A 15,643-nucleotide genomic window follows, 5' to 3' on the forward strand; every position below is an offset into this window, starting at 1 on the left:
CTCAGTTTGTTATCATTTTCCGGATAACATATTAAAAATTTTGCGATTAAGTCCTCCCGGTTTAAATTTTACAAGACCTTACCTGCGACGTGAGGGCATATGCCGGTGCGGTTATGGGGGATGAACGGTCGGTTCCGGATAATTAGTTATTTTCTCCGTTTGCACGATCGTTTGTTATTATTTTCCGAAGAACATATTAAAAATTTGGCAATTAAGTCCTCCCGGTTTCTGTTTTACAGGACATTACCTGTGACGTGAAGGTCTACCCCGCCGTGGTTATGGGGGATGAACGATCGGTTCCGGATAATTAATTTTTTTCTCCCATTGCACGATCATTTGTCATCATTTTCCGGATAACATGTTAAAAATTTGGGGATTAAGTCCTCCCGGTTTAAATTTTACAAGACCTTACCTGCGACGTGAAGATCTACCCCGCCGCGTTTATGGGGGATGAACGGTCGGTTCCGGATAATTCGTTTTTTTTCTCCGTTTGCACGATCGTTTGTTATTATTTTCCGAAGAACATATTAAAAATTTGGCGATTAAGTTCTCCCGGTTTCTATTTTACAGGACATTACCTGTGATGTGAGGTCTACCCCGCCGCGGTTATGGGGGATGAACGGTCGGTTCCGGATAATTAATTTTTTTCTGCGTTTGCACGATCATTTGTTATCATTTTCCGGATAACATGTTTTAAATTTGGCAACTAAGTCCTCCCGGTTTAAATTTTACAGGACATTACCTGTGATGTGAGGTCTACCCCGCCGCGGTTATGGGGGATGAACGGTCGGTTCCGGATAATTAATTTTTTCCTCCGTTTACACGATCATTTGTTATCATTTTCCGGAGAGCATATTAAAAATTTGGTGATTAAGACTGCATGGTTTGTGTGGTACGTTTGAGGGTCGGTGGAGTATATTGTTTCTGTATAGGGGTACGTTTTTTAGCGAAGGGGGGTTGAATCAAGAACCACCATTGGTTTTTTTTTGTTTCATGTACCTTAGAATTGCAAATTAAATGTTGTGAACTCAAGAAATTTTTTTTTTTTTTTCAATCGTTGCAAGAACGTTGCATTCTTCAAGTAGCTACAAAATTTATCTAACCGAAATTGCATGGTACAAAAAAGGTCATCAGATGGTGATAACTTTTTTTTTTGTAGATGAAGTTCTTTCCAAAATATAAAGGTCAACTTTGTTTCTTTTTTATTGGAATGCTATGTTTTTATATCTATCATCTCATAGCGTCTCTTAAGGGGAGCAAACCCTTTAGAATTTTAAAAAATCGATTTCTTTTTATTACATATTTCGAAAGTGTAATATATTGAGAATGTACTGGAAAAAAAAATCGAAATATTAAATATTTACGAAGTTATCCCACATAGTCGAGAGCGCCGGGACCGCACACCGTGAACTAGCGTGAAAGCTGGTGCAAGTGGCAGAAAATTATTTCTTTAACCCTTTCGTTACCTTGGACGAGAAATCTCGCGACCCAATACTGGCCGATCAACGCTTTTGACGAGATATCTCGCGACCCAATACTGGCCGATCAACGCTTTTGACGAGATATCTCGCGACCCGGTAGTAGCCGATCAACGCTTTTGACGAGATATCTCGCGATCCGGTAGTAGCTGTATTTATTTCTTCCTTTTAGCTATACGAATAGAATTAGTTATAAAATATATTCATCTAGAATGTCAAAATATTGGTGCTAGGAAGCTAGATTATCGTCAAAAGCGTTAATCCGCTACTACTGGAGCGCGAGATATCTCGTCAAAAGCGTTGATCGGCCAGTATTGGGTCGCGAGATATCTCGTCAAAAGCGTTAATCGACCAGTATTGGGTCGCGAGATATCTCGTCAAAAGCGTTGATCGGCCAGTATTGGGTCGCGAGATATCTCGTCCAAGGTAACGAAAGGGTTAAACAAAGATCCAAATCTTGAAGATCCTACTCCATTACTTGGCGAGGAGATGAAACAGCATCTCCTACCAATTTGTGAAGATTTATCCAGAGACGATCTACTCGATGGCAGAAAGCTATTGTTTTAAACAAAGATCCAAATCTCGAAGATCTTACTCCATTACTTGGCGAGGAGATGAAACAGCATCTCCTACCAATTTATGAAGATATATCCAGGGACGATTTACTCGAAAGATGTGGTCATACCCAAAATGCTAATAAAAGTTTTAACGTGACAGTATGGCAATTAGCTCCAAAGCACTTACATTCTGGACTGAAAATAATTGAGATCTCAGCCTACATTGCTGCTGGGGTATTTAAGGTGAAGTGAAAGACGTTGAAGAACTTGATCGACGTCGATAAAGAAGATTTTTCTAAATGCCTACGTTGCCGACGTTCGTTTTTAAATTGACAGCTGTGTCGAATTATATTGGATATTGTACCAAATGGCATACTCCACCTGTCGTTTTCGTACAATAAACATCAAGAAATCGAAGTAAAACTCCAGAAATCCTCGGAATTCATGCTTTCTGGGGCCCTAATTGGCTGCAGAGGGGCCCCCTGCGCCATCTGTGATTACCAGGTCAATTAAATTTTCACTCCGAGACCTCGTATTCCCATCGTTTTAGCATAGAAGCGCATACAACACTTTTTTTGCCTTTATCCCGTTCAAATGCGAATTTCTCGATTACCAAAGTGTTCTAAATTGTCGTAAAATTGTCCTGACCCTTTCGTTCCTCATATCAGAGCCTTTGATAATTGTATATTGATCGAAATATGAGAGCTCGATGCCATTTTGGTTCTGGTCTGGGCTAAGTTTAAACATTTTTTCCAAAAATCCAAATTTTGAATGTGTCGGGACAATTCTTAGATGATCAGGAGTAATGTGTCCAAGTTTCGGACAGTTTGGTCTAATACCCTTAAAAAAAGGTGTTGTATTCGAATCGACTGATTTGAAGGGGGTTTCACTTCACCTTAAGGTGAGGCCCTAATTAACTGTATAAGGACCCCCTGCGCCATCTGTGATTACCAGGTCAATTAAATTTTCACTCCGAGACCTCGTATTCCCATCGTTTTAACATAGAAGCGCATACAACACTTTTTTTGCCTTTATCCCGTTCAAATGCGAGATTCTCGATTACCAGAGTGTTCTAAATTGTCGTAAAATTGTCCTGACCCTTTCGTTTCTCATATCAGAGCCTTTGATAATTGTATATTGATCGAAATATGAGAGCTCAGAGAAATTATGATGTATTACCAGGCACCATTTGAAGTATCATATACTTATAGTGGACGTACAAATTAGGACATAAGTACAGAAAACTTACAGTATCTATGGTATGCATAATAAAAATATCCCGTGAATATATATGTAAATCTTTTTTACGCCAATATTTTCAGTATATATAGAAGTCTAGATAACCTGTATAAAAATCTAAACTATTGGAAATCGTTAAATTGATAGTTTATATTCAGCTATCACAGACTTATAAAAAGGTAGTTACACTGTAAAAAATTGCGCACATTTAAATGAAATATCTTTAAATAATATTCATAAAATTNTACAATTCTTTAATTGAGAATATTACAGTCACTTACGAATTTTTTTAGGAATAAGTTTACGACAAAATGAAATAATTATCTTTAACACTGATCGAGAAGTACCGCAGCGGTCTTCATAAATCCATAAAATATTTATTCCTTCATGGACTTTGGTAACATTATGGTTAACGTTCCTGCTTCCTACCCGTGAGTCTCGGGTTCAAATCCCAAAAAGTGCAAAAAAATTTGTCTGTGTCAGAAACAGCAGTGTTTGTCTGCATACCCACACGGAACAGAAGCTCTATTATACGTATATAGAATGTTTTCATGGCTACGGGATGTTTCAGTATATCAGAAGTTAAAAATATACTTATAATATATGTTCACGGGATGTCCAGTATATTCTATTGGATTTTAGATGTACATTATACCTATTAAATATGTTACTTGAACATTACCTAGGCGTAACTGCACGTAAACTATGGCGGGCAAGTAATTGCCGAGAGGATCGATGACTTTCAATTCTTTTTCTTGGGATGCTATCGTCATCATGACAAAGATATGCGCCGAACTTAGAACTAGGAGTATCACAGTATGTTCCTAAATGCTTCTTTTCTGACTTTGTAACAACTCGAAAATTGATTTTTGTCCAGCTGGATTATGCATTCTTCCGTGTATGCGGCAATTAACACTTTGCAATCGAGAGGCGACTCTCACAAGGAAGGTATCCCAGGTCGATCTCTCCGATTTGATTTCATTTATAATATGTTATAGTAGACTAAAAATGAAGCGACAGGTATTTTTTATCTGCTGTAACAGTTGGATATTCTCCAGAGAGATGGATTTTAGAAAGAGGACACAAATCAATGAAGAGAAACGAAAAATTCTAAAAGGTCTCTATANATTGAGAAAATTATATTTCTCATTTCTCGTTATGAAAAAGCTATTTCAGGTGGATTGGTTAAAAAATATTATCTTCTTGTAGGTGTAACTGCCAAACCGCCCCTTGACATGCCTTACATTGGATGGTGGTTTCGCTCCCTTAAAGTGTTTAATGACAGATAAAAAAAAATACGTGTCGCTTAGTTTTTAGTCTACAATAACATATTATAAAAGAAATCAAATCGAAGAGATCAACCTGGGATAGGGATGTTCGATTCTCTTAGGAGAATCGATTCTTTAATCGATTCTGAACCGGATCATGAAGAATCGATTCTGCAAGAATCGCTTCAAAAAATAGGAAGTTTTTATATATGTAATTAACACAAATTTAATTATTATATTTTTACGTGTCGCAAGTCATCCATGAAAATGAAATGAATGTTGTATAAAAAAACTAAACAATTATTAGCCGTTTATATAGCAATTATACGTCTTCTCTAGCTTTCCCTTTGGCCGATATTTCCGGCCGAGATGGTCGACGGAGTAAACGAGAGGTTCTGATTGGCTGTTGAAAGTCAGGTAGTCAGTTTACGACGGAAGTGCGTCACGACGCTGAGTTTCAGTAGCCAACCTTGTCGTGACGACAAACAGTAAACAATGAGCGAAGCGAATTTCTCCCCTCTACCGTTTCAGTCAAAAATCAGTTTCTCGATTCTGTGGGTAAAGAATCGATTCTCAAGAAAATAGAATAGTAAAGAAACGGTTCTCAAGAAAATAGAATAATAAAGGATCAATTCTCAAGAAAACAGAATAGTAAAGAATCGATTCTCAAGAAAATAGAATAGTAAAGAAACGGTTCTCAAGAAAATAGAATAATAAAGGATCAATTCTCAAGAAAATAGGATAGTAAAGAATCGATTCTCAAGAAAATAGAATAGTAAAGAATCGATTCTCAAGAAAATAGAATGATAAAGAATCAATTCTCAAGAAAATAGAATAGTAAAGAATCGATTCTAAAAATCGATTCTTTCACCAAACGAATTGAATCGAAATCGAAGATCCCTAACCTGGTATACCTTCCTTGTAAGGTTTCCTTCCGAGCGTCGAAGGAACCCGCAATGCAAGTAATAATAAAAACGCATTACTTATCGCGTCAGTATTCCCTTGAAAAATTATTCAACGAAGATTATTGAAATTAATTTAATTCGAAATTATAAACACTTGCAATTACAACTGCGAATATTCGAGTGTTACGATTTTTCTTGCGTACGTACAATTGTAAATACAGATGCGAATGTCTATATTATAGTGTTTATATATATATTAGGTGGACCGGAAAGTAATGTCGTTTGCTTACATTAAACTCAATGCATAGAAACGACATTACTTTCCGATCCCCCTAATACATATATACATTATGTACATTGCAGTTCATTATGCAATAAAACATATAACTGTAATTAAATGTGTATTTTATTTACGTGTGCTTCGTTTTCTTTTAGATCAAAGAGGAATAATTACAAACAAGTGATTCAAATTTTCACGGGAAAGGTGGTAATGAGAAAAATGAATTCGATAAGAGAACCACGAGAGAGTGCTGAAACTCGTATATGAAAAAAACATATAATGCCTTTATGGGTAGAGTTCTAAATCCAGTAAGTTACGTCAGAAACGAAGAGAAATTCCCGGTAACTTATCGGTAATTTCTCCAAAGCCTTTTTTATCGAGAAATTATGAGAATTTGAATTTTTCAACAGAGCGAACGAGAGGTTTCGATTAGCTATAGAGAAACATCGTAGAGGGGAATTTCCGTTGTACGTTCTCCGTAGCCAATCAAAACCTCCCATTCGCTTCGTCGCAGAATGAAATATCAGTTCATTTGAAACAAATCGCATGGAATTTTCCGTGAAGTTGTAGATACGTGAATATTTTTAGCTGGAGGTAAATACGACCCTATAATCAATATTTTCTAATAGTAATTATTACTCTATAGCTTGAACTTTGAAGTTGATTGAAAAAAAAAGTTATTTAAACGAAGAAACCTAAAGTATAAATAACAAAATTAACGTTCTCTTAAATTCTCAATGTTCCCGGTAACTTACGGTATGTTTCACAGTTACCTTCTCCAATTTAATGTTACCGAGAATTTTCGAACTCTATTTATGGGACCTTCCGCTCTATCTAATCCTCATTGATTCAAAGCAATTGATATTTCTTTTTAAGGTGAAGTGAAACACGTCGAGGAACTTGATCGACGTCGATAAGGAAGATTTTTCTAAATGCCTACGTTGTCGATGTTCGTTTTTATATCGACAGCCGGGTCGAATTATATTGGATATTGTACCAAATGGCATACTCCACCTGTCGTTTTCGTACAATAAATATCAAGAAATCGAAGTAAAACACCAGAAATCCTCTGAATTCACGTTTTCTGGGGCCCTAATTGACTGCAGAGGGACCCCCAGCGTCATCTGTGATTTCCAGGTCAATTAAATTTTCACTCCGAGACCTCGTACTCCCGTCGTTTCGGCATAGAAGCGCATACAACTCTTTTTTTGCCCTTATCCTGTTCAAATGCGAGTTTATCGATTACCAGAGTGTTCTAAATTGTTGTAAAATTGTCCTGATCCTTTCGATTCTCATATCGGAGCCTTCGATAATTGTATATCGATCGAAATATGAGAGCTGGACGCCATTTTGGTTCTGGTCTGGGCTGAGTTAAAAAATTTGGTTAAAAAATCCAAATTTTGAACGTGTCAGGACAATTCTTAGAAGATCAGGAGTGACGTGTCAAAGTTTCGGACAGTTTGGTCTAATACCCTTAAAAAAAAAGTGTTGTATTCGAATCGACTGATTCGAAGGGGGTTTCACTTCACCTTAAGCCAATGGAATTTAAATTTAATGGTACACATATCTTGAATTTCATAGTTGATGCATATTTTATCATAAAAACAATCCCTGCTACGCAGTCGGCGATGGCCCATTTTACTTGTCAATTACATGCCAGAATAAAACGAAACTAGTTTAGTAATTCATCCGTAATGCCTCTACTTATGTTTAGTATCCACTGATGCCGTTATATGTGCCCATAGTTATGAAAGTGGTCTAAGTCAAAATTAAAAAAAAAAAAAGAGTGTATCAGTTATTTCACGCCATATTATTTCAAACGAAATTAATTCAATGTAATTTCGAAACAAAAATATATGACTTAGACCACTTTCATAATTATGGGCACATATGTTATCAGCACACATACCCGCGAAGAATATAACGAGAATATTCAAATTATGAAAATATGGAAGTATATCAACTTTCTATATATTTATCATTAGCCACGTACACCCATGCACAATCCATGAGGTTGGTCACATATCATTAAAACAATGAATTACGCTCACGACGATCTTTCGAACGGAAAAATGAAACCTCGAAATGTCAAGCATACTTGCGCCCAATCTAGCCTTGTGAGTAACATTACAATTAAGAAATAAACTAATTTCACTTGCATCAAATCAACGCCCGAATGTTATACTTAACCTTGAAAAGTGCTAGACGTCTACGCTTAATCCTCCTAATGTTGTCATCCCGAGCAGGAACAAACTGTGAAGGATGTGACAACGTACACCCAAACAAAAGAGTAACCCGTATTCCGCTTCGGAGCGTACCGTGCCCAGGCAGCATAAAATATTCATAGAATATAGAAAAGAAGTTGGAAAATATTCCTCATGTATATCCGACATTGGAATGACATTTTAAGGTGAAGTGAAACCCCCCTGAAATCAGTCGAATACAACACTTTTTTTTAAGGGTATTAGACCAAACTGTCCGAAACTTTGACACGTCACTTCTGATCATCTAAGAATTGTCCGGACACATTCAAAATTTGGATTTTTTAACCAAATTTTTTAACTCAGCCCAGACCAAAACCAAAATGGCGTCGAGCTCTCATATTTCGATCAAAATATAATTATCGAAGGCTCTGATATGAGAATCGAAATGGTTAGGACAATTTTACGACAATTTAAAACACTCTGGTAATCGATAAACTCGCATTTGAACGGGATACGGGGAAAAAAAGAGTTGTATGCGTTTCTATCCTAAAACAATGGTAATACGGGGTCTCGGAATGAAAATTTAATTGACCTGGAAATCACAGATGGCGCAGGGATAATATATTATTACTTCATTTTGAATACACATACGTACACCAACACTTTAAAATTATATTCCCTGGATAAGTACTTTATTTGTTGAAAAAGTAGATGCTTACGTATCAATGTTTCAATATTTTATCTCACCAAATGTTGACACTAATTTAAAAACAGAATACCGAAAGATGAACATTTTGTATTTTTATTTGCGTGGCAAAAAATATAATTCAGACATGTATATGACATGCTACTTCTTATGTGTAAGAAGTATCAATTCCATGTTCATACAATATTTCGTTAAATATATTTCGAATATAAAAAACTGACCGAAACTACATTCATCCTATGTTCAGAGAATGTACATAGCACGTAAATCCATATCCTATTAATATTGAAATATTTCCAAAGAGTATACTATGAACCTCTGTGCTATGTATTTGTGCTGTCTGGGTGGTTAAAGTGAAGTGAAACCTTCTTGAAATGAGTCGATTCGGATACAACACTTTTTTTTAAGGGTATTAGACCAAACTGTCCGATACCTTGACACATCACTCCTGATCATCTAAGAATTGTCCTGACACATTCAAAATTTGGATTTTTTAACCAAATTTTTTAACTCAGCCTCAACCAGAACCAAAATGGCGTCGAGTTCTCATATCAGAGCCTTCGATAATTGTATATTGATCGAAATATGAGAGCTCGACGCCATTTTGGTTCTGGTCTGGGTGAGTTAAAAAATTTGGTTAAAAAATCCAAATTTTGAACGTGTCAGGACAATTCTTAGAAGATCAGGAGTGACGTGTCAAAGTTTCGGACAGTTTGGTCTANCTGATCATCTAAGAATTGTCCTGACACATTCAAAATTTGGATTTTTTAACCAAATTTTTTAACTCAGCCTCAACCAGAACCAAAATGGCGTCGAGTTCTCATATTATTATTATCGAAGGCTCTGATATGAGAATCGAAAGATTCAGGACAATTTTACGCCAATTTAGAACATTCTGGTAGTCGATCAACTGGCATTTGAACGGGATAAAGGCAAAAAAAGTGTTGTATGCGTTTCTATGCTAAAAGGATGGGAATACGAGGTCTTGGAGTGAAAATTTAATTGCCCTGGAAATCACAGATGGCGCAGGGGGTCCCTCTGCAGTCAATCAGGGCCCCAGAAAGCATGAATCCAGAGAATTTCTGGAGTTTTACTTCAATTTCTTTATAATTATCGTACGAAAACGACAGATGGAGTATGATATTTGGTATAATATCCAATATAATTCGACACAGCTGTCAATATAAAAACGAACATCGGCAACGTGGGCATTCAGAAAAATCTTCTTTATCGACGTCGATCAAGTTCCTCGACGTGTTTCACTTCACCTTAAGGTGAAGAAGATTTTTCTAAATGCCTACGTTACCGACGTTCGTTTTTATATTGACAGCTGGGTCGAATTATATTGGGTATTGTACCAAATGGCATACTCCACCTGTCGTTTTCATACAATAATTATAAAGAATTCGAAGTAAAACTCCAGAAATCCTCTGGATTCATGATTTCTGGGGCCCTAATTCACTGCAGAGGGACTCCCTGCGCCATCTGTGATTTCCAGGTCAATTATATTTTCCCTCCAAGACCTCGTATTACCATCGTTTTAGCATAGAAGCGCATACAACACTTTTCTTGCCTTTATCCCGTTCAAATGCGAGTTTATCGATTACCAGAGTTTTCTAAATTGTCGTACAATTGTCCTGACTCTCTCGATTCTCATATCAGAGCCTTCGATAATTGTATTTTGATCGAAATATGAGAGCTCGACGCCATTTTGGTTCTGGTCTAGGCTGAGTAAAAAAATTTGTTGGAAAAATCCAAATTTTCAATGTGTCAGGACAATTCTTAGATGATCAGGAGTGATGTGTCAAAGTTTTGGACAGTTTGGTCTAACGCCTTTAAAAAAAAAGTGTTGTATTCGTATCGACTGATTTGAAGGGGGTTTCACTTCACGTTAATCCCTGGGATCACTTACCGCTGATTATCCGATAGGTCCTCCCGGTCCAAACTCCTTTCCACTGGTTCGTCTACGATGCACGAGGTCGCCAGCGACTCCACGCGCCTGCTCCCTCTCTTACACCCTCTCGCTCGGAGAGGGACAAAGAGGTGTACGCAGATAAATTCAGTTCTATATATAGATGCAAAAGTGTTTCGGGAAATCTCTCGGAATTCGAATTTGCAACTTGTTATGGACGCACGAGCGTCCTCGTGTATTGGCGAATCTGAGCGAATCTTACCACGTGTGCCGGGTGCCGGCCGTGAGTCCGCGCGACATACAATACGTACCCCGAGTACTCAGCAGCCGCGACTGACGCAGAATCAACGTGCGCCGGTTCCCCCTCTTCTTCCCGGCCCCTCCATTCACGGCTAGCCGATCCGAGCAGAGAGGGCCGCTCCCACTCACCCTTAATCAATACCAGCGCCCTCCGTCTTTCTCTTTCTCCTCCTTTAGCCCTCCCCGGCGCAAGATCCGCACCTTCTCGCTTCTTCTCTCTCGTGCACACCCTGCTTCTTTTTGGATCCTTGTTCCCTCCATGCGATTACGAACGCTTGAATCTTTCTCTTTGCCGCTGAGCCGCGAACTGGGTCCCCTTCGCTCTTGCTTTTTCGTTTCTCATTTCGCCCTCGTTTCGTTTTCCATTTTACGGCGAAAATATTTCCTGCGAGGGGGCTGTACCCACTGAACACCAAACCTAACGGTTACGTAACCTGAAACTAACAAATAACATAACCTTTGTTACAAGGTAATAACATAACAGTTACGTAACTTGAAACTAACAAATAACATAACCTTTGTTACAAGGNGAAAAAAAGAGTTGTATGCGTTTCTATCCTAAAACAATGGTAATACGGGGTCTCGGAATGAAAATTTAATTGACCTGGAAATCACAGATGGCGCAAAGTAACAAAAAATAATTAAAAATAAAAAATTATATAAATTTCGATAAAATTGCGTGATTTTTTTAATTAAATGTATGAAGAATTAACATTATTTTAAGGTAACGGAAATTATTACATTAATATAACATGTTACATAACATGTTACCTTACTGAGTGGGAAATAATAACTGACATCTAACTTCCATGTTACTTTTATGCTACATAACATGTTAGTCTCGAAAAAGTAACATTTACCCAACAGTTATATGACAGTGTTCACTGGGAACATCCTTGTTCCCTCTCTCTTCATCTCTCCCTCCAGCTCTCCCTTTACAGATATTACTTATTATATAGATACATTAAGAAATACCACTACAGTGCAAACCCATTCGCCGTACCCCAGTGGACCGTGACGCATCCAGACGGCCCTTACAACGATACGACACTTCTCGTTTCCCCTTTTCTTCAACGGATTTCATGCGTTTACTTTCCTCTACTTAATGTTAATCTGCAGGTCTTTTATGTCACATACCCACCAGATTTAGAACATTCTGGTAGTCGATCAACTGGCATTTGAACGGGATAAAGGCAAAAAAAGTGTTGTATGCGTTTCTATGCTAAAACGATGGGAATACGAGGTCTTGGAGTGAAAATTTAATTGCCCTGGAAATCACAGATGGCGCAGGGGGTCCCTCTGCAGTCAATCAGGGCCCCAGAAAGCATGAATCCAGAGAATTTCTGGAGTTTTACTTCGATNAATGTTAATCTGCAGGTCTTTTATGTCACATACCCACCAGACACAATTACGTAACAATAATATAACCGTTAGTAACGTTAGTAACATGTAACGTTACATACGTATAATACATAATTAAGATTTGTATTACTATATCATATATGTTTTCACTGATATTATGTGACAATTATCATATATTTTACATATTTAATAGATTTTGTTCAATATGAATTGTTACGTACTACGAAATTATTTGTGTCGATTCGAATACAAGACTTTTTTTTAAAGGGTAAAAGACCAAAGAGAGTCACCAGAGCCACCAGACAAGAACCAAAATGGCGTCGAGCTCTCATATTTCGATCAATANTCCTGATCATCTAAGAATTGTCCGGACACATTCAAAATTTGGATTTTTTAACCAAATTTTTTAACTCAGCCCAGACCAAAACCAAAATGGCGTCGAGCTCTCATATTTCGATCAAAATATAATTATCGAAGGCTCTGATATGAGAATCGAAATGGTTAGGACAATTTTACGACAATTTAAAACACTCTGGTAATCGATAAACTCGCATTTGAACGGGATACGGGGAAAAAAAGAGTTGTATGCGTTTCTATCCTAAAACAATGGTAATACGGGGTCTCGGAATGAAAATTTAATTGACCTGGAAATCACAGATGGCGCAGGGGGTCTCTCTGCAGTCAATTGGGGCCCCAGAAAGCTTGAATCCAGAGGATTTCTGGAGTTCTACTTCGATTTCTTGATATTTATTGTACGAAAACGACAGGTGGAGTATGCCATTTGGTACAATATTCAATGTAATTCGAAACAGCTGTCAATATAAAAACGAACGTCGGCAACGTAGGCATTTAGAAAAATCTTCTTTATCGACGTTGATCAAGTTCTTCGACGTGTTTCACTTCACCTTAAAGTCGGGTTATCTCTCAAGGGTCGTTCTTATCGCACGACTACTTCTGAAAGGAAAGGTACGGAGCTATCATCTACACATGTTACAATTACTTTTAAAATCATGTGCATAATTTGAGACCGGACTTTCTTCTTCTTATGCTTTATTATTTCAATTTTGATTTTGTATAGAGTATCTAAAGTCCGCTCCCGACGCGGCCTCGGTCAAGGGCTGTCGGGGCTCAAACTTGTTCGTAAAAGAGTTGGGCACCAGTTAATTTTAGTAAAATTAACAAAAACAATTCCATTTATTTCATTTCACACAAACAATTAATTAGGGTTTAAATGGGATGACCCAAAAGGAAGGAGATTCCTAATTTCCAAGAACATTAAATGGACTGATTGAGCTGAATGTACAGGTACTTATGAAATGAAACGTGTTTCCGAAGGTCCTTCGGAAACCGACTCTCTTTGTTTAGCAGTAATTGCTCCTCATGGTCTTCCTACTTACATTAACTCAATAATTAAATAGACAATTAAAGGCACGCAATTGCCAAAAGTAATGGACGGGTCGAGAGTTAATTCGAGAGTGAATCTCTACGATCGATCGGCTCGCTACGTGTTAAGGTGAAGTGAAACCCCCTTCAAATCAGTCGATTCGAATACAACACTTTTTTTTAAGGGTATTAGACCCAACATGTCAATATAACATGTCCCACTCAGTAAGGTAACATGTTATGTAACATGTATCAAATAATAACTAACTTCAAACTTCCATGTTACTTTTATGCTATATAACACGTTAGTTTCGAAAACGTAACATTTACCCAACAGTTATATAACAGTGTTTACTGTGTCGTTTGTCAACTTGAACCATTAATAACTCGATGAGAAATGTTCTGAGCAAACAATGGAACAGGAACTTCTAATTAAACATTTCATCCTCTTTCATCCCTTGAGAGGTTTACTATCTATTATGGGATACCACGTAGGGTAAGTCCGGGATAGTTGGACCATGTTTTTTTAAAGTCATTTTTTCTGAAACTTCGCAATGTCTAGGATTTGGTATGTTTTTTTATAATATGTATATATGACCTTGAACAATTGTAAGCACTTCTCCAGCTGTTACACTAATAACACTTGAAGTTATGATTTTTTCTTTTTTTTACTCGGTAGTCCATCTATCCCGGGGGTACTCGGGTTAGATGGACCACCTCCTAGGGATTGATGGACCTCTGGTATACGTTACTAAATCAGGGTGTAACACAAGAAATACATGTTATCAAAGGTATAAACATTGTTTATTTCAAAGTATAAAGTTATAAACTATTTGAAAAAGGATAAGTAAATTTGATAGTCAATATACTTAGAAAATATAGGTAGTCTGATTTATATTCACATTCATCCATCCATTCATCCATATATCCATTTATATAAAAAGTAAAGCCCTAATAGGAGATATGGTCCGCCTATCCCAGGTTTTTTCAAGTAGTCCATCTATCTCAATTGTCGGGGATAGATGGACCAGCTTCCTGTCCAGACAAACAACGCTGCCGGCATGCCATTTTAGGTTAAGATTGTACTCAAGTATACACTTAAGTTACAGGATTGATCTTACGTCGAAATCATTTGAACTAACTTAACCACATATCAAATAAATCCAGTATAAAATATTTGTCAACTCACCAAAAGAAATAAACAAAGTTTTCTTCTAAAATACGCATGAAACTCATGAGCAAAACTAAGCGTGGTTCCGTCTACTCAAGAAGAACAACTTCAGACAACGACTGCAGCGCTGCTGTGACACCCCAGCCAAATATTCGACTAGTCCGTCTATACCGGTGGTCCATATATCCCGGACTTACCCTATATCATGCATCTGCGACATCCGCCATATTGGAGACGTAAAATTCAAAACGTTTGTGAACACAAGCATCAAATTCATTTATTATTCCTAAATTATACTTACATGTTTACACGTGTGTTGAAAGACGTTTATAATCTAACGAATGCCGTATATCGTGCATATAAGGTATCCTTCATACTGGAAGTGTAATTTACTAGTTTTCTACGATTTTCGACGGTAAACTACTTGGTTCGCGTAATATACCTCTAAAATCTCGAAAAACGTGAAATTATTCAACCCTGCCCTTCATGACCCTTGTTATGGCTAGTAGCGCTTCTTCGGTTGATGCGCCGATTAACTCAGCGCCTACTGCACCACGTTTTACTAGATTTTGAAATACCAAAGTACATCGAGGAATTTCTGAAGTATAATGGAGAGCCTAAAAGTCTTGAAGATACCCTTCGAAATGATACCATATAAATTAAGGTGAACTGAAATACGTCAAGGAACTTCATCGACGTCGATAAAGATTTTTCTAAATACCTACGTTGCCGACGTTCGTTTTTATATTGACAGCTGGGTAAAATTATATTGGGTATTGTACTAAATAGCATACTCCACCTGTCGTTTTCATACAATAATTCTAAAGAAATAGAAGTAAAACTCCAGAAATCCTGTGGATTCATGGTTTCCGAGGCCC

General features: G+C 37.3%; 1 protein-coding gene across 2 annotated transcripts in view; it reads right to left on the reverse strand.

Annotated features, from left to right (window-relative positions):
* Positions 1-10,852, reverse strand: part of LOC105696069 (growth arrest-specific protein 2) — a 98,558-nt gene extending 87,706 nt beyond the window's left edge. For both annotated transcript variants that reach the window (XM_012418235.1, XM_012418234.1), the window contains exon 1: positions 10,550-10,852. The gene's annotated coding sequence lies outside the window, so the exon portion shown is untranslated. The remainder of the gene's footprint in view (positions 1-10,549) is intronic.
* Positions 10,853-15,643: the final 4,791 nt, after the last annotated feature.

The sequence above is a fragment of the Orussus abietinus genome, unplaced genomic scaffold (genome assembly GCF_000612105.2).
Source record: "Orussus abietinus isolate OABI.00-Male unplaced genomic scaffold, Oabi_2.0 scaffold304, whole genome shotgun sequence".
In the NCBI taxonomy this organism is placed as follows: Eukaryota; Metazoa; Arthropoda; class Insecta; order Hymenoptera; family Orussidae; genus Orussus; species Orussus abietinus.